This window comes from Phoenix dactylifera, unplaced genomic scaffold, assembly GCF_009389715.1.
Source record: "Phoenix dactylifera cultivar Barhee BC4 unplaced genomic scaffold, palm_55x_up_171113_PBpolish2nd_filt_p 000938F, whole genome shotgun sequence".
NCBI lineage: Eukaryota > Viridiplantae > Streptophyta > Magnoliopsida > Arecales > Arecaceae > Phoenix > Phoenix dactylifera.
The window spans coordinates 146,415-166,592 of record NW_024068297.1 but is presented as its reverse complement, the minus strand read 5'-3'; the positions used below and the strand labels follow the sequence as shown (position 1 = coordinate 166,592).

Sequence of the window (20,178 nt, the reverse complement as noted above, 5' to 3'; positions counted from 1 at the left end):
GGCATACCTGCAAAATAATCATGTGAAGCTCTTAGGTACCCAAGTTTTCTTGGGTCCTTCTTGGTTAGTGTAGTTGGTTCCCTTAGGAACCCACATTTTGGTTGTGTTTTTCCCCTTTACAAATGTGTTCTTATTAGTTTGAATCTTTCTTTGAACGCAAGAATAAGCTTTATGTCCACTTTTTCCACAGCAAAAGCATGTAGGTTTTTCAGTTTTGACATCTTTTGCTTTTACAAAAAAGTTCTTTAGATATTTTGTTGTTTGCTAGTTTTGTATCCTAATCCGGCTTTATTAAAAACAGCTCTTTGATTGGATAGAATAAGATTTCATTTTTTCGAGCTATGTGTAAATTTCTGCACAATTGGTTTTATACTTGTGTAGCTCATCCTTAAGGTCCAAATTTTCTTTAGCTAATACTTCCTTATCATTTTTAAGGGATTCGACATTTTGTGCAAGTGAAGTATTACTAGTGAGTAGGAATTTGACTCTTAGATTTAATTCCCTGAGTGTATTTGCCGTTTCATACTCAATGCTAAGTTTTGAAATTTTATCCTTTAGGTCAATAATGCTATCATTTTCATAATTTTCCTTTTCAATCAATAGGTTTTTAATGTCATCCTTCAGTGTTTGATTGGAGGCCTTTAGTTCTTTATTTTTTACTCCTAACATACTACAATCATTCATGAGTTCTTGGAAAGCTTCATATAATTCTTCTAAAGTAAAATCTGTAGTTGAGCTTTGACATACCTCATCGTCGTCGAATGCCATGAAACACAAATTGGCGGTCTCTTCCTTCTCTTCCTCGGAGGAGGATGTGTCACTATCATCCCAAGTCGCTTTCAACGCCTTCTTCTTCTTCTTTCCATAATGCTTCTTCTGTTGAGGGCATTCGGAGCGGATGTGTCCCGGTCTCTTGCAATCATAACATATGATTGGGTCTCTTTCTTTTTCTTTTTCCTTTTTCCAATCATTTCTCCCTCCAAACTTCTTTCTTGGGAAGGCCTTCTTTCTTCTTATGAATTTTTTGAACTTTCTTACTATTAAGGCCAAGTCTTCATCTTCACTTCCCTCTTCACTTTTACTGCTTTCTTCTTCACAATTACTTGAAATGGCCTTGCGGGCGATTGTCTTCTTCTTTAGCACATCTTCTTCATGTTGCTTCATGGTGAGCTCATGCGTCATCAATGAGCCCAATAGTTCTTCAAGTGCCAAGGTGTTGAGGTCTTTGGCTTCTACAATCGCCGTGACCTTTGCTTCCCAAATTTTTGGCAAGGACCTGAGAATTTTTCTCACAAGTTCTGAATTAGTGTAAGATTTACCCAAATTCTTTAGACCATTAATTATATCAGTGAAGCGTGTGAACATGCACGAAATAGTTTCGTTGGGTTCCATCTTAAATAATTCATATTTGTGAACTAGAATGTTCATTTTAGACTCCTTGACTTGATTAGTACCCTCGTGGGTAACTTCAAGCCTATCCCATATTTCCTTGGCGGAACTACAGATGGAGACTCTATTAAACTCATTTACATCTAGAGCACAAAACAATGTATTCATGGCTCTTGCATTGAGTTGAACCATCTTTCTATCATTCTCATCCCAATCCTCCTCAGGTTTGGGAACCTGAACGCCATTAACTGTGTGAGATGGTTCGTGTGGTCCTTTGATTATAGCCCTCCACAAGGCATAATCTTGTGCTTGAACAAAAATTCTCATTCTAGTTTTTCAATAGGAATAATTTGTTCCATTGAAAAGTGGAGGTCTATTGGTAGCCTGCCCCTCAGCAGGAACATTGTTGAAGGGTGTTGCCATTTTGATCTTTGGCAAAGACGGTTAGGTCTTCAAGAATACACAGAGCACCTGCTCTGATACCACTTGTTGCCCAGAGATGGTCACCCAAGAGGGGGGTGAATTGGGTGTTTTAAAAAAATTTTGTCTAATTAAACAATACACACAAGTGTAGGTGCAAAAGTAAAATTAAAGTGGTAAGCACAATCAATCGCAACCCAGAGGTTTATAGTGGTTCGGAGCTTCCACTGCTCCTACATCCACTCCCCAAACACCTTTGGGAATTTTTCACTATAATCGGCGATTACAGTCCGGTAGTTTTTCGAGTGAACTACCCAACTCGTTGTTTTAACCCGGGCTAACAACGAACCCTACAATCCCCCAATTTAAACTAGGCTTGGGATGCCTAACCCTTGTTCCAAGTCCCTTGACTGGAACAAGCACAATGTTCAAGTGTTTTACAAGAATTTAAAAGCTTCTATGAAAGCAAACAAAACGATGAAGAACAACAAAACCGGAAGAACCCTCTTTGCCGTTGAAAGCGTGGATGATGGTGGTTCTTCCGATGTGGATTACGTCGGCTTGAATACGAGCTTTGATTGCCGAGTGGGAGTGAGTAGATGAGCACGAAATCAGATGAAGTAGACTTGAATGCACTTGATTTCTCCTCTTGAAAGCACCAACTCCCTTGAGACTCTTTCTCTTTCTTCTCTCTTGAATGCTCTTATGTTTGGTTGGTGAGAAGTGTTTTGTTATGCACTTAAAAGCTCCTTTTTATACTTCTACAAGCAATAGATCCGTTAGACACAAAAATATAGCCATTAGAATTTCAAACAAACCTGCAAAAATGTGTCAGTCGTGTCCCAGGCATTCCGGAGACGTCTCCGCTTGAACGAGAGACGTCTCGGCTGTATAAAAAATCTTTTGACAATGTTGGAGTCGACTCGGCGCTTTCTGGGGATGACTCCGATGAAGAACAGCTCGATTTCTTGTTTTTCTGTTTTTCTGAGAGAGTCGGCTCGCATGCCTCAGGAGACGTCTCGGGATTTTTGTGCTTTATGCGTGAGGACGACTCCGCGACGTCGGAGACGGCTCCGACATTTTCTCAACAAAAAAGCAGGTCCTCTGGAATCTCTGAGAGAGTCGGCTCCGCGTCCTTCGGAGACGACTCGTGCGCATCCCTTGAAATCGGCCTTTCTGCCTCTCTGAGAGAGTCGACTCTAGAAAGCCGGGAGTCGACTCCGACCCTACGAGATGCCTCGGCAGGTGCTGGGGACGTCTCCAGACGTCCCAGCTTCTTCTCTGCGTGCCAGAGACGTCTCTGGAACAAACCGGAGACGTCTCGGCTGCCCCTGATCTGTTTTCTTCATCTCAAAAATCTTCAATAAATCCACCGAAAAATATGGGAACATGCCTTGACAATCCTTAACAATATTCTTAGTTAAACACCTGAAATGCTCAAGTAAATTGTTAATATAACGGGAATTATACTCTAGTGTTTTGTATTCATCAAAATCCATTAGGGGGCCAACACCTTCTTATTTAAATTGATCCCCAATTAGCTTGAAATTTTGTGGTGATTGTTTGTTTTTAATTTCAGCAAAAGTGTGAATGCATACTCGATACACATACACCAATTAATCCGCACATAGTAAGGGCAATCACCCCAACAAGATAAGAACTGAATATCATCACCAGATTCTTGCCCAAATTAGGTGAATCAATTCTCACATAGCTATCACTTTAATTAAAATCAATTAGACATTGGCCCCTATGGACATTCGAGCTCAATAGGACGAAGATCACCGAAAGTTGCACCAATTTCGCTTTGTGGCTCAGTTGATGTCTAGGCAAGCTTTGTCCCTTTAAGGGAGACAGTTCATCTGTTCAAGGCAAGTAGTTTTTAAGTGGAACCTTTGCGAATGCATCGTGACCCCCCCACTTACCTGGAAGCTTACCTGGTCAACTCAGTTCATTAGACCGGATTGGAGGCTTAGGTGCCCTCTTCAAACCAGTTAGGAGCTGTCTAGTGATTTTAGGGTAAACATAAGAAATTGATGTATTTTTCTTTTAATGCATGCTTGACCGTACTTGACTGATTAGAAGAGTATTAGTGTATGCTATGGTGTCGTTCCAGATCTCTTGAATTAGTACCTTTTGATTCTAAGATAGAGCGTTCTATTAGGGCCCTTCGAGCTAAAATCCGCACCTATAGAACCATAGGATTTGCTCCACCTGTCGAGATGGCTGAAGAACAACCCAAACTCTTGAGGGAGTACTTTACTCCCACCATTTACACTTCTCCATCTTGCATTCGATTACCTAAAGTAGCAGCTGTACAATATGAAATAAAGTCTAGTGTGATCCAAATGCTCCCATCTTTTTATGGGCTCACCAACGAAGACCCGTATAAACACCTAGATGAATTCCTTGAGATTTGCACCACTGTCAAGATTCAGAACTTCACTGATGATGCTCTGAAACTTAGATTATTCCTCTTTTCCCTTAAAAATAGAGCCAAGCAATGGCTGAATTCCTTAGAAGCCAACTTGATTCGTTCCTGGGATCAAATGCAACAAGAATTCCTTAAAAAATACTTTTCTATAGGAAGAACGAACTAGTTTAGACGTGCCATCACAAGCTTCTCCCAAACTGAGGAAGAAGAATTTCATGAAATCTGGAAGAGATTTCGGGACCTAATCCAAAAATGCCCGCATCATCAAATACCCAAGTGGCAATTAGTGCAATGCTTTTATGATGGGTTGTCTGAACAAAACCATCAGATGGTTGATGCTTCTTGTGGGGAAACTTTCATGCTTAAAAATGAGCATGAAGCATGGGAATTATTTAAAAATCTCAATGAAAACTCCCTCCACCATGCTTCCTGTTCTCGTCAAACACCCTCGAGTTCTCAAAGAAAAGGGACCATTTGTGAAATAAGTCATTCTATGGACCTGTCTAGCAAGGTAGATGCATTGTCCCATAAGATTGACCAACTGATGATAGGAGGACATGTCGTTAGCTCTTTCCAAGCACAAGTGTGTGCTATCTGTTCTAGCCCATCCCACCTTATTCATGAGTGCCCCTCAGCACCCCAATTCTCCGAACTCGTGCAAGAACACATCAATGCTGCTCAAACACAGCCCAGATCGGGTAATGACCCATTTTCTAATACATATAATCCGGGATGGCGGAATCATCCAAACTTTTCTTGGAAACAGCAAGCTTCGAATACTGCCCAACCCTACTCCCAAAATTTTTAAAACCCTCAAAATTTCAAACCCCACAAAATATTCATCCCTACCATTCCTCGACTCAATTTCAACACAATCCTCCTCCACCCCAAAGAAACACAGCCTTTGAGGAGAAAGTGTTGACCGCCCTTCAAGGTTTGGAAACCATTACACAATTGGTGCACTCTCACACGCAATCCATCGCCAAGCTAGAATCCCAAATGGGGCAACTAGCTAATGCACTGAACAAGCGAGAGGAAGGAAAGCTTCCAAGCCAACCACTAAGTAATCCTAGGGGACAATACATAGCTCAAGAAAATCAACTAAATACAATTCATCATGAAGAAGCCAATGCTTTGACTACCCTAAGGAGTGGACGTGTAGTAGACAATAAGATTGGAGAGGATAACAATAAGGAAGGTGGAGAAGAGGATAGAAATGTGTCAAATGAAAATCTAAAACCTTCTTCTTCTTCAGCTAGTCCACCTTTTGCCAAAACTCACATTCCAAAAGTCTCATTTTCTGAAGCTCTTAATTCACCCTCTTCCTTTGGCAAAAAGGAAACTTCACTAGAGAAGATGATGGAGGTTTTCAAACAAGTCAAAATCGATCTTCCACTTCTTGATGCTATTTGACAAGTTCCCTCCTATACCAAATTTTTCAAAGACCTTTGTACCCAAAAGCAAAAAATCTAGGCCACATGTGCCTAAAAAGGTCTTCCTAACTGAGCAAGTGAGTTCTATTCTCCAACACAACACCCCTCCAAAATTCAAAGATCCTGGTGCTCCCACCATCTCCTGCGTCTTAGAAAATAATTTCATTGATTAAGCACTCTTAGATCTAGGGGCAAGTGTCAACCTTTTACCTTACTCAGTTTATGAGAAACTTGGGTTAGGTGAGTTAAAACCAACCTCGGTATCCCTTCAATTGGCTGATCGATCTGTAAAAACACCACGTAGGATAATTGAAGATGTTCTTGTCAAGGTAGATAAATTCTATTTTCCAGTAGATTTTATCGTCCTTGATATGGAACATGAGCCTAATCCTAAGAAACAAATCCCCGTAATCCTTGGACGCCCCTTTTTAGCAACAGCCAATGCGTGCATCAATTGTAAAACGGGGGTAATGAACATATCATTTGGGAACATGAAGGTAAAAGTAAATGTGTTCAATACGGCCGACCAACCCGCGAGGAAAGTTGAGTGCTTCCTAATAGACAAAATGGATGATCTCGTAGAAGAAGCCCTTCCCTATATTTTGGCAGATGACCCTCTGAAAATATGCTTGGCCCATTTTAACTTTGCTATAGACAAGGCTATAGAAGCAGTCAACTCCTTGTCCGACAATCAGTCTCCCACAAATTTTCTTCCTTGAAGAACTCGGCATGAACCCGGTATGATTTGATAAGGATGCGTTGCGTCTGGCTGAAGACGTTAAACTTAGCGTTTGTTGGGAGGCAACCCAATTTTCGTAGGACATTTTCGCATTTTTTTTATTGCATTTTTTTTATTAATGTCTTGATAGGAGTCCTCATATTACTAATGCGACTAAGGTAAAATGCTTCCATCCTCCATATGCATCATATTTTCGTCCAAAATAAAATAAAATAAAATTTTAAAAAATAATATAATATTAAAAAAAATATTGAGGACAATGTCTGATCTAGGTTAGAGGGTATAGGATTCGAATTTTTTAAGAAATTTTTCGCATTTTCGCATTTTTGAATAAGTTTTTCAAAAAAAAATCCTAATTTCTATGCCTTAGTGCTGAAATGATAAATACATAAAGTATATAAAATCTAAAAAGTCCAATGATTAGTCAGGAGTAAGACAATTTAAGTTCTTTTTATTAAAGGTTCTTTTAGCGAGTTGTAAGATAATTTTTACTTTGGAATTTCACAACACACATGGCCTGCCCTTCTAAGGGTTAGGTTCAACATTATGTTGTTAAGTCTGGTAGCAACCTTGAGTCCTGATGAATCATACCTATCTAATTCACTATTATCCCATATTTATTAAAAGAAAAAAAAGTGAATTCAGTCAGGTACATCAAAAAGGGCTACCTATCGTTAAAGGTCAGCGGGCTTATGATGATGAATCCGAGCATAGATCCGTAGGGAAGTCTTGATGCCCAACACCTTATGCCATCTGGTGTGGGAGTGCTGACTGAATGCTCGCTACACGGAGGAATCATTACAAGAGTAAAAGTGCATAATTTATTTATAAATATAAAATAAATATATATATATATATATATAAACAGAGAAAGAAAAAATAATATTGATCTTGAAAAAGACGATAGTGTGAAAGCCGTCGTTGTAAAAAAATTCGAGTAAACTGGAATATTACAGATAAAGCCCATGAGGTATTAAAGTAAACATCCACAACTCTCGAAATTCTGCAAGATAGGATGATTTTGAATCAGTGATTAGGTCTTATCTGACCAATTCTTGAAAACTACTAGCTTTAGCAATATTTTGGAGGAATCTAAAGCCTTAGCTTGTGTATGGTCCAGATTTCACCGAGCACCCAAGTGTAAAAAGTCTTACAACTCCCTAATGGAAACTTAATGACCTCAACTTGAATTGCATTTTGACCTAGGCTTTGGGCTGACTTAATAATTAAAACTTTGTGTGCTTTTGAAATTATTGGCACTTATGCATTTGAAATCAGATTTTATAAAACAGTAAAATAAATTCTTTAGGTAGAGACAGCAGTTTGTGGGTATCTGAGCCGGAAACCCTCACGAGACAAAATTCGTCCACTAGGGCCACCTAGGGGTTTAAAGCCTTATTGCATACGGTAAATGCAATCGCGATTCCTGCGAAAGTGAGTTAATTTTTTTTTTTTTTGCTCGAAGACTAGCAAAATATAGGTTGGGGGATGTGATAAGTGCTAAATAATGTACAAATTAATATCTTATTCATAGCACTTATCATTATTTTAATTCACATATTTTGTAAATTTAACTAAAAAATTGTGTTACCTTCATCATTGCATTTGAATAAATTATTAAAGGTAATTCGAGTTCTACTTATTTACTGATTAAGCTTAATGTATGCAGGTCGAGTCAAGCTTAATTAGGTAAAGCCTAAACTGACAATGCATCATTTCACAATTTTACATCCTCTAGAGTCGACTCCAAGAACTCTTCTCCAAAACCCAGTGCTTCCTATAAATCCCTTCAATTATTTGTCTCTCAGATCTCAAAGTATACCATCTATAGTCACACGGATCCCAAAGAATTATAACCATTGGGCTCTTCCCAGCCGAAGGAAATCACACATTCAAATCAAATCTCCTCATCTCAAAACAACCAATCTTCATCCCAATAGCCTTCATTCGGACCCAAAAAGGGAACCAAGAATTAGAGCTGGATTCTTCTCATTTGCGATGGCTTCCCTCACAGCCGGATAAGCATGTCATTCTATTCCGCATCCAAGCACAATCTGTTCTCAATCTTCCCAGCATCCTACATCCTTCCGCATTGTTCTCCCACAAATCGAGCCATATCCAAGCTCATCTACTCCGAGATCTTCCCAACATCTCTCCCCTACATCCAATAGATTCAGCTTCATCTCCAACAAAAAAATCCTTCATCCCAAACTTCCTTAACTTCTCTTCATCCCGCATCGTCCACGGACGTGATCCATCCTTATCCAAGCAAACCTCTCAGCATCAAAGGATCACGTCCACGAATCAAACCAAGTTTCCTCCCGTATCCAACGAGCAAAACCAATCCTTCGTCCACGGATTTCTGCCAGCCTCCCTTCGGATCGCGTTCGTGATCTACTTCATCCCATGAACTCATCAAATCCCCTGCGTCTCGGATTACATCCTTATTCCAACCAAGTATCAAGATCTCATCTCCCTGTTATCAGCCGAAATTCCAACATCCTAGCTTCCCTGTTCCTATCTTTCCCGAGCATATCCGCCCAAGATAAATCCTATCTAACCTTCAGAACAAACTCCCTCTTCTTCCGAATCGATCTCACGTTCATTCCGTTTGCGATGGCCTTTAACTCATCCCCTGTTTCAGCGGAACAGAACCATCATGAGCTTCAGCCGTTTCTTCCGTTCTCAGCAGCTCAATCTTCTGAATCCATCCAAACAACTTCCCGACTCCAATAATCTCAGCATCCTATGAGAACCAACCTATCAAATTCGTTCCAAAGATCCTCTATTCTCAGCCATATCCACTGGTTTCAAGCCTCCCGCATCTCCATCTCGGCTGTAAGCTCAACCTGACGTCCACGTCCTCGCCATCACCTGCAACCGAGGATCAAGCTGACTTCAGCCAACCAATCCAGCCGTTCGGCGAGCTTCAAGGATCCAGCAATCAACACATCAGCTCCCAGCTCAACTTCTCCCACATCCGGATCTCCCGCATCCAGTCGGGATGAGCATCCCGAACAAATCTCAGCTTCATCAGCTTGATCCATCCTTATCTCCATCCAAACTTCTTCGCAGCGACGGGAGGTAGGCAGCCTATATAAAGAGAAGAGTTCTTCTCTTCGGGAGCAATTTTTCTTCGGAGGAGGCCGAGTTCCATAGATAAAGGAGGGAGAGATAATAGTTTGGTTATTGTGGGAATAACTCCCCAAAGAAAGAAAAAAAATATATGATGAAGGGAGTTTGATTCTTATCCAGTTTGTGTTGGGATGAGTCTGAGAGGGAAGATGAAGAAGGGAGGAACCCAGTCATGATGAAGGCCTTCTGCATCGTTGCTGCTACCCCCCATACGGCTGTTCTCCTCTCTAGGGCCGGATGCAACCCTAACAAAGGGCCAAGGATTTTGTATTTTTGATTTTTATTCTTGGAGTTGTATAAACTTTATTTTGTTCTTAATGAATATTTTATTTCATCTCATATTTAATTTCTATGATTTTAAGTATGATGTTTATACAATTGTTCTTCATGATCACTAAGTTAATAGAAGATCACCCATGCTTAGGAAAGATGCAGTGTCCTGCCACATTAGTTTAGGGGAGTGGACGTAGGTGCCTTGGGGTGCACCGAACCACTATACATCGTGGTGTTTGTGTTGTGGATTCACTTGTGATTATTCTTGCATTATCTTTCATCTTTGCTATAGTTTAATTCATTGAAGTAATTTAAGAAAGCATTCACCGCACTCAACTAAGGATGTTTATAAAGCACTAAAAATTTAGAAAAACCCAATTCAGCCCCCCTCTTGGGTTGTCACCTTGGGCAACACATCATTTGCCTACGAGTTAGACTTCCAATACGTTGATATGGATTACATGTCTTGCAGAACTCGTGGGCATCTTTGAACATAGTAGGCCAATAGAAACCACATTGCAAGACCTTTGCAACAGTTTTCTTAGAGGCAAAGTGTCCACCGCAAGCATCAGTGTGGCAGAAAGAAAGTACGCTTTGTATATCATGATCCGGTATGCATCATCTAAAAATTTCATCATTGCAATATTTAAACAAATAGGGTTCGTCATAGTAATAATTTCTCACTTCGTGCAAAAAAAATTTTCTATCTGTTGACCCCCAATACTCCGGAATCCGGTTCGTAACAAGAAAATTTACAATGTCAGCGTACCATGGCACAGTAGAGAGTGCAAACAACTGCTCTTCAGAGAATGAGTCCTTGATGGAAAACTGTGGCACCGAATCATTAAAAACTAGCCGTGATAAATGGTCAGCAACCACATTCTCTACTCCTTTTTTATCTTTGATAGTGATGTCAAATTCTTGGAGTAGAAGTATCCATCGTATTAAGCGTGGTTTGGCCTCTTTCTTATCCAACAAATATTTTAGTGCCGCATGGTCCGTGAAGATAACAATAGGAGCACCAAGGATATAAGAGCGAAATTTATCTAAGGCAAATACTACTGCAAGAAATTCCTTCTCGGTGGTAGTGTAATTCATTTGAGCATCATTTAAGGTTTTGCTTGCGTAGTAATGACATATGGCTTATTATTCTTGCGTTGTCCTAGGACAGCTCCTATCGCATAGTCGCTAGCGTCGCACATAATCTCAAAAGGTAATGACCACTCAGGTGGTCGCACGATGGGTGCAGTGCTAAGCATAGATTTCAACTTTTCAAATGCCTCTTGACAGATTTCAGTCCAATTGAACGGTGTATCAAGGGATAGAAGGTTACATAACGGTCGAGCTATGACACTAAAATCCTTGATGAATCTCCTATAAAATCCGGCGTGACCCAAAAATGATCTAACATCTCTGACCGTCTTGGGTGCAGGTAGTTTAGCAATTAAATCGATTTTAGCTCTATCTACTTCCATGCCCTTCGATGAAACAATATGTCCTAGGACAATTCCCTTTGGTACCATGAAGTGGCATTTCTCCCAATTCAATATCAAATTCTTTTCTATACATCGAGCTAAGACTGCTTGTAAATGTGACAGACAATCATTAAATGAGTCGCCAAAAACGGAGAAGTCGTCCATGAACACTTCTAAAAAATTTTCGTTCATGTCTTCAAAAATGCTGAGCATGCATCTTTGGAATGTTGCAGGTGCATTACACAACCCAAATGGCATTCGTCGGAAAGCAAATGTGCCAAAAGGATAAGTGAAGGTAGTATTCTCTTGGTCTTCTGGTGAAATCTCAATTTGATAATAACCCGAATAGCCATCGATAAAACAATAGAAATCATGCCCTGCAACTCTTTCCAACACTTGGTCTAGGAAGGGTAGAGGAAAGTGATCCTTTCTTGTGACCAAATTCAGCTTTCGGTAGTCTACACACATACGCCAACTTGTCGGGATACGAGTTGGAACTAGTTCATCTTGTTCATTTTCTACTACCGTCAAACTCGACTTCTTAGGAACGACTTGAGTAGGGCTTACCCACTTGCTGTCGGAAATTGGGTAAATAATACCCACATCAAGCAACTTGAGGACTTCCGTCTTAACCACATCCCTCATTGTAGGATTCAACTTGCGTTGCATTTGCCTTGTGGTTTTGGCATTGTCCTCCAAGTATATCCGGTGCGTGCAAATTGAAGGGCTAATCCCCTTCAAGTCGGCAATAGACCACCCTAAAGCTCCTTTATGATTCTTTAGAACATCAAGTAATTTTCTTTCTTGGTTATGATCAAGTCCAGACAAGATGATTACAGGAAAAGTGTCATTGAGTCCAAGAAATGCATACTTAAGTTCCTTTGGTAAGGATTTCAATTTGAGCTTGGGTGCTTGCTCATGGGATGGTACTATTTTCGCCTCTTGAGGTGACAACTGTTCAAATTTTTCTACTTTTGGTCTCCACCCATTGATCATCATAGCGTTCGAAAAATTCATACTAGGTTTGACCAACAAATCATCTTCATCGGTGCCATTAGAACACCAATCAATTAAACCATCGCCGGATGGATCGTCAAATGCTTCAGCTAACAAATATTCCTCCGCGATGGTTTCAACCCAATCAACCTCCTTATTCTCTTCGTGATCATTGGGTTGCTTGCAAACATTAAAAATGTTCAGTTTTAAGGTCATGTTACCAAAAGAAAGCTTCATGATGTCATTTCTATAATTAATCAATGCATTAGAAGTTGCAAGGAATGGACGTCCTAAAATGACCAGAATCTGAGACTGTGAGTTCGAAGCCGGATGTGTGTCTAATACGATAAAATCGACAGGAAAGTAGAACTTGTCTACTTGGACCAATACATCCTCGATAATCCCCCTCGGAATTTTAACTGACCTGTCAGCTAATTGCAAAGTGACGGAGGTTGACTTCAACTCACCTAAATCAAGTTGCTCATATACAGAATATGGCAACAAATTCACACTCGCCCCTAAATCTAACAATGCTCGCTGTATCCTAAAGTTGCCTATGATGCATGAGATGGTTGGGCAACCTGGATCCTTAAATTTAGGAAGAATGTTGTGCTGCAAAATAGCACTCACATTTTCAGTTAAAAATGCCTTCTTCTTAATATTTAATCGGCGCTTGACAGTATACAAGTCCTTCAAAAATTTGGCATATGAGGGTACTTGTTTGATTGCATCAAGAAGAGGTATGTTGATCTTTACTTGCATAAAAAGCTCAAGAATTTCAGAATTAGGTTCGAGCTTTTGCGACGGCTTTAACCGTTGTGGAAAAGGTGAAGGAAAAGGAAATTCAACTTTCTTAGTAGAAGTTGGGACCTCAACTTTTTCTTTGTCCCTTTCATCGGCTTTGGGAGCATCAGAATTAGAAGTGACCTGTGGTCTCAATGGGACGGTCTGATTAATGACTTTTCCATTACGTAAAGTCATGATGCTCTTTGCATGTTCTATATGCGAACTAGAAGGAGCCGTATTATTACTACCGTGCACTTGTAGGTTAGGTTGGGGTTGAGCTGGAAGCTTATCCTTCTCTTGGATACTTAGGACGGTAGTCAACATTGACAATTGGTTCCTTATATCTTCAAAATTTCGAGTATTTTGAGCATTGATATTAGCTTGACCTTGTGGAAAAGTTTGTATAGATTGCAAGGTATCCTCAATATTCGGCTTCTGAGAGGGTGGTGATGCAAAAGTAGGATGTGCAAGTGGAGGAGCTAAATGGTGTGACTGTTGAGGATGATCATTTCTCCACCTAAAATTTGGATGATTCTTCCAACCAGGGTTATAGGTATTCAAGTATGGATCGTTATAAGGCTTTTGATAGGAGTTCATAGCATTTGCTTGATCGTGTAAGACTTCTTTGAATGCCGGTATGGTGGGACAATCTGTAGTAGTATGACCCGACATATCGCAGATACCACAACACTCGTTTCTAAGCTCTATAGTCTTGACAGGCTCAACCTTCCTAAGCTCAATTTCTTCTACCTTCCTAGTGAGGGCTGCCATTTTAGCATGAAGATCATCCTCAGTTCTGAGGTTGTAAAGGCCTCCCTGTACAGAGTTAGTAGGCTTAGGCAAAGACTTGTTGTTTCTATCCCCGTTGTCCCAAAATGGGCAGTCTCAGCAAGGGAATCCAAATACTCCCACGCCTCATCAGGTTGTTTTTCTAAAAATCTACCATTGCACATGGTCTCTACAAACTGTTTTAATTGTGGAGATAAACCTTCATAAAAGAAGCTAATGGTTCTCCAAGTTTCGAATCCGTGATGAGGGCATGAGAGAAGAAGGTCTTTAAATCTTTTCCAACATTCATAAAATGTTTCATTATCTTTTTGTTGGAAATTGCTGATATGTCTTTTCAAAAAGTTGGTCCTTTGTATGGAAAAGAACTTCTTTAAAAATTCTCTCTGCATATCTTGCCAAGTTCTTATTGATCTAGGTCGCAAAGAGTTTAGCCATGTTTTAGCCTTATCCTTTAGAGAGAAAGGAAACAATGTCAGCTTGAGGACATCCTCGGTGACGTTCGGCACTCTAAATATAATGCTCAATTCTTCAAAATCCTTTAAATGAAGATACGGACTCTCGGACTCTAACCCGTGAAACTTGGGCAGCAATTGAATTACCCCTGGTTTGATGTCAAAATGTCCTACATTATCGGGAAAAATTATGCATGAAGGCTGACTAGTCCTAGCCGGTTGTAGGTATTGTCTTAGAGTCATAACATGGGGTTCTCGTTCTCGATTGTGGTGACTCCCCGCATCTTCATTTAAATCAGCCATCTCACAAGGTGTGAGATACTGCGAAGGAATTTGAGGGATGTGTCCTAAGGGATGATCTAAAGTTGTACGACTTAATCGATCGATGTCGTCCCTATTCCACTTTAGCATGCAAAATATTTTTCTATCTCTTTTTTTTTTTAAATATAAGTACCAACTAAAGATACCCTAAAACAAAAATCTATTCACAATCAAACATGCAACAAAACATTACACCTCAATTCATAATGTTTTTCTTAAATTTCTAGACAGCTCCTAACTGGTTTGAAGAGGACATCTAAGCCTCCAATCCGGTCTAGTAACCTAGTCGACCAGGTAAGCTCCCAGTTAAGTGGAGGGGTCACGATGCGTTTAGCAAGGGTTCCACTTAAAACCCACTTTCTTCGAACAAAGACTGTCTTCCTTAAAGGGACAAAGCTTACCTAGACATCGACTGGGTCATAGAGCGAAATTGGTGCAACTTTCGGTGGTCTTGTCCTATTGAGCTCGAATATCCTTAGGGGCCAACGTCTAGTTGATTTTAGTTAAGCTTTGGATATTTATGCACTGTGGTGATTTTTGGGCTAAGGACGAGTGATGAAATCCCGACCTTATCTTTTTTTAATGGGTTCAGTCCTTAGAATATTTTATGCTGATGCCTTATACTATATGCAACAATAAAGATATTTTTTTTAATGTTTTATGACATGACATTAAATTTCATTGAATAGGTGATCAAGCAAATTATTTATTTATTTTTTTTTAAATTTTATGAGTTGAAGTTTGAAATTTGAATTCTGAAATTTAAAATTTGAAATTTTAGATTTTCCTTATTTTTTTTTGAATAATCACCCTTGATCTTTTCTTAAAGTTTTTTTTTTTATTGATTTTCAATTAGCAACAAGGGTTAATGAGATATAATAACAATAAAATTCTGATTCTAAAAAAATTAAAGTAGAAAATTCAAAGCAGAAAGTAGCAAGGTTTCGTATTAATCTAATGGTCTTAAAAGTCTCCGAATATCAATCAGACGGTTCAGGTTATTGAACAATGTGTCTTGCACTAGCTGACCAAATTTGAGTCCAATCAGACGGTTAATTTCTATGCTATCAGAGTTTGATGCAAACTGTGCAAGGAATTAAAAATAGTAGTAATTTTTTTTTTTTCAAAAGAAAAATACTAACTACTAAGGTACTAATTAAATCTAAAATTATACTAATAACTCAGCCGTTCCCCGGCAACGGCACCAAAAACTTGGTGCAAAAATAAAACTGCTCCTCCAAGTGCAGGAGAATCGCACAAGTTGTATAACTCGGGAGTCCGAGGTCGATTCCTTAGGAAACGATCTATCGATTATTAGCGTAATTTTTAGATGTAATTTTTAGTTGATTTTCAAAAATTAAAAGCAGAGGATTAATAGATAATTAAACAAAGTTCAAGAATATAGAGAAGGCTAGGGATCTGGATTTCCCCTTGAAAATGTTATTTTCAACAATTAAATTTTTGCGATTCTTGATTAAAGATTAATTAGATAGAATAGTTCTAAACATGGAATATATAATTTGAAAACATGAATTCAACATTCAAGTATTTATCGTGCCGGTTACGTCTACAACAAATCAAAAATCGAAACAATCCATGCATCAATAAATATAAACCATGCAAGATCTATCTAACAAATAAGTATGCAAGAACCAAGAGCATATAATAGATGTAAATCAAAGAGAATAATCGTTCAGAATTTACTTGAAGAAAGCAAACTGTCACGGGTTCTTCCATCACCCTTGACCAAAAGTGTTAGCCTCCCATTACAATAGCAGCCTCCTCTTTTATATATATATATATATTTTTTTTGAAAACAGGGCATACCCTGTTTCCTTTCTTTCTTCCCTTCTCTCTTTTGAAAACAGTCACCTTCTCTCCTCTGTTTTTTTTTGGGAACCAGAACCGCCCCTCTCATGATCAGCCTAGGGAAATATATAGGTAGCATTCGATCCCCCCTTTGCACGCGATGGAGATCGATGGAAGGGCTGCATCTCGAGCGATGATCTCGGGATGCTGGAATCGATTGAAGAAGAAGGTTGACGCGGAGTATCCTGGGTGGTGATCGTGGACGGCTTGGCACGCTTCACGGACTGTCGGAATGCTTCACGGACGCTGGGATGGCTCGCGATCGTGGGAGCTGGAGCGTGGACGAGTGAATCGCGGGGGAATTGGACTCGGACGGGAGCTAGTAGCAAGGCCTTGGACGCGGAGAGGGTGCTGTACACTTGCTGCGGATGCGGGAGGTCTGGACGTTGATTGATAGTCAACTTTAAAGACCACGCAATAGCACGTATCTGGTAGGATAGTGATTACGGGTATCGATCCACAGGAATTGGGGTATAGTTGTTTTTCTTAAAAATAAAAATATTTAAAAGGATGAGTTTGTAAAGACTATTAAACTAAGCAATTTAATAAAAGAAAATGCAATTAAAAGGATATCAGTTTGGGGAAAACTTAGGGCAAGGAATTCACCGCTAACATCGAAACAAGGGTTATTTATATTTTATTTCATTCTTGGATTAACATGCAAATTGGCTACAAGCCTAATAAGCATTTAAATAAAAATTCACAAAAGTAATTTGGGCATAATCCATCTTCAGTAGGCATGAAATGTCTACCCTAATCTAAGGTGGCAGCGCATCGCATCTTCCCTAAGCATGGACTATCTTATATTTACTTAGTGATCATGAAGAACAGTTGTACGAACATCATACTTAAAATCACAGAAATTAAATATGATTCAAAAGAAGATATCCATTAAAAACAATAAGTTCATACAACCCCAAGAATATAAAATAAAATATAAAACCCGTGTCCCTTTGTTAGGGCTGCATCCAGCCCTAGAGAGGATTTAAGCTTCCATGTAGTGGAGGACGGCAGCAGCAGCACAGCAGCGGGCTCCCATCTTCATATGAAAATCTTCTGCTTTCATCCCACTCCCTCTATTCCCAAAATATCACAAAGTATTCTCTCCCTCTCCTTTTTTTATTCTTTTGTGGGAACTCCCTAAGAAGAGCCAAGCTCTTCTTCTCCCGGTGGGGAACTTGGCCTCTGAGGAGAGATGATGGGAGCAGCCCCCGGTGGGGGAAGAGGGAATGCCCCCCGGTGGGGAAGGAGGAATGGAAGAGAATGCCTCTAGCCTTCATCATCGACTCCCTTTTATAGCCTTCACAGCCGCTGTTATCTCATCACGTCGTGGGAAGATAAAGATGACAGGAAGTAGGATAAGGCTCACGAGTGGTTAATCGTTGGGAGATAATCCGTGATGAAGCTGTTATCCTGATCCGTGATGAAGAAGATATGAGCTGCAACTGCTGCGGAGAAGATCTCGGATGCGGAAGGAGCTGGAACGGTGAAGCTTTGTTTTGAAGAAGAGGATCAGGATGATCCTCTGTTCCGTTTCCGAAACAGGGGATGATAATGTTCGGATAATGTTCACGGCTGGGAGATGAAGCTCAATCGCAAAGGATTCGGGAAGATGAGGAGAACATGATGAAGTTCAAAGCTGTTAATCCAAGGGATGAAGTTGTTTGGGATACAATCATCTCGGGAGGTAGATTTGAAGTGATCCAGTTAGATGAAGAACTGATCGGTTTGGGATGCAGGAGCTTCGGAAGACATGGGAAGCTGATTTACTTGGGATTCCTTTTGACGTGGATGAAGGGAAGGGATCACGAAAGCATGGGATCATGGGAGGATAAGATTAAGATGCCGTTGGGAAATATATGAGTTAGTTCACGGAAGGAAATGGTTGGGATTCATTCGGGAAGATGCAAATGGGATACTCGTAACAGGGGAACTGCTGGCAGTGGTTGGAATCGGATTCATGGATGGATGCTGCTGGTTTGGATTTAGTTTAACAGAGCCCTGTTCGTTGGAAGCGGGAGATCACCCACGGTTGGCTGGTTTTGCTGAGATTTGGAGCTATCCATGGAGGGTAGACAGATCCGTGGGTGGTTGGATCGATGAAGACTCGGACTCTGTTCCGAAGCAGGGGTTGCGGAAGGAATGAAGATCTTGGATGACCGAAGCATGGAGGAAGTCGACGAGATAGGCTTAGATGCTGGATGCGAAGATCATGGGATATGGCCTGATCTGTTCAATGCGAAGGAGAAGCTTGGACGATGGCTGGAAACGGTTGGTTTGGACGCTGGGACTTGGCTGGGAGGAGCTGGATCTTATCGTGGGTCACGGGAGGATGAAGCTGAGGAAGCTGGGGAGCAGGGGATCTTTGGATAAGGCTTGGGATTTGTTGATAAATACTGAACGGTAATGAAGGGGATATGAGAAGTTAAGTTGTTTTGTCAACGGAGAGGAGCTGGGGGTTGTGTTTACAGATGGAATAAGGATGGGTTGAGGCTTTGAAATCCGTGCAATTAGATGATATACTTTGAGATATAAGAAACAAATAATTGAAGAGATTTTATTAAAATCAGATCATGTGGAAAAAGAGTTGGGTGACTGAATCAGAGGGTCTTGATTTGCGGGGTGCATATGATTTGGATTCAGGGATCATCCCAAATAAGTTTGACTTGACCTGCATTCATTAGGCTTAATCATTAAATAATTAAATCAACTCGAATTACCTCTGATAATTATTAAAATGCAATGATGATGGTAACACATATTTTATGGTTAAATTTACGAAATATGTGAATTAAAATAATGATAAGTGCTATGAATAAAAGGTTAATTTATGCATTATTTAGCACTTATCATTGATCATGGGAGAGGTGATCGCGGGATGAGCGGACGAACGAGATGAATGGGGCTGGGAGGTAATCGCGGCCGGATCCGGCGTTGAGAATGGACACGATGGAGAGACTCCTGGAAGGCAGAAGCGTGGATGCACGGATGGAAGGAGATCACCACAGACAGCTGGGTGTTGGGCTCGGGATGCTGAGTGGAAGCTCACAAACGGCTGGGGAATGCTGACGATGCACGTGAGATGCGTGGGATTCTGATTATGTGGTCCGATTGAGAAGGATCGGGATCTCTTCCATGCGGGCGGACGCGGGGGATTGGACTTAGACGGCTGCATCGTGATCTTCTTCAAATGGCCGCACGGGATGAGACGAGAAGGAAGCTAGACATGCTGCTGATCTCTTTCTTTATTTTGAATTCCAATGCACTTAAGGGACTGTGACAAGTAGACAAGTGTTGCTCGAGTGCAAGTGTGTTTGACCAGGTTCAATTCTGCTCCAGTGTAATTAGGCTTGAAGTCATGAATCAATCCAAACTGTACCAAATGCACATTTAAACTCTAATTTACGATAATCTGTGCCAAATAAAAATATAAAATTAATGTAGCACTTTTATCATTATTTGTTAGCAATAATATTAATTTAAGCAGCGTGTAGATCGCACTTTTGTGCTCTCATCAGTACATACATGTTCAATACATACATTCCTATTTTGTACATGATCTCTAATGAAATGATACCTTATTTCAATATGTTTGGCTTTAGAGTGCTGAACCGAATTTTTAGTAAGGTTAATGGCACTAGTGTTATCACACTTTATAGGAATATTA

At 40.2% G+C, this 20,178-nt stretch overlaps 1 non-coding gene across 1 annotated transcript; it reads left to right on the top strand.

Annotated features, from left to right (window-relative positions):
• The first annotated feature begins 14,103 nt into the window (after positions 1-14,103).
• On the top strand, positions 14,104-14,212 carry LOC120107636. Its single transcript, XR_005509344.1, has one exon. It is a non-coding gene; the product is annotated as a small nucleolar RNA R71 (small nucleolar RNA).
• Positions 14,213-20,178: the final 5,966 nt, after the last annotated feature.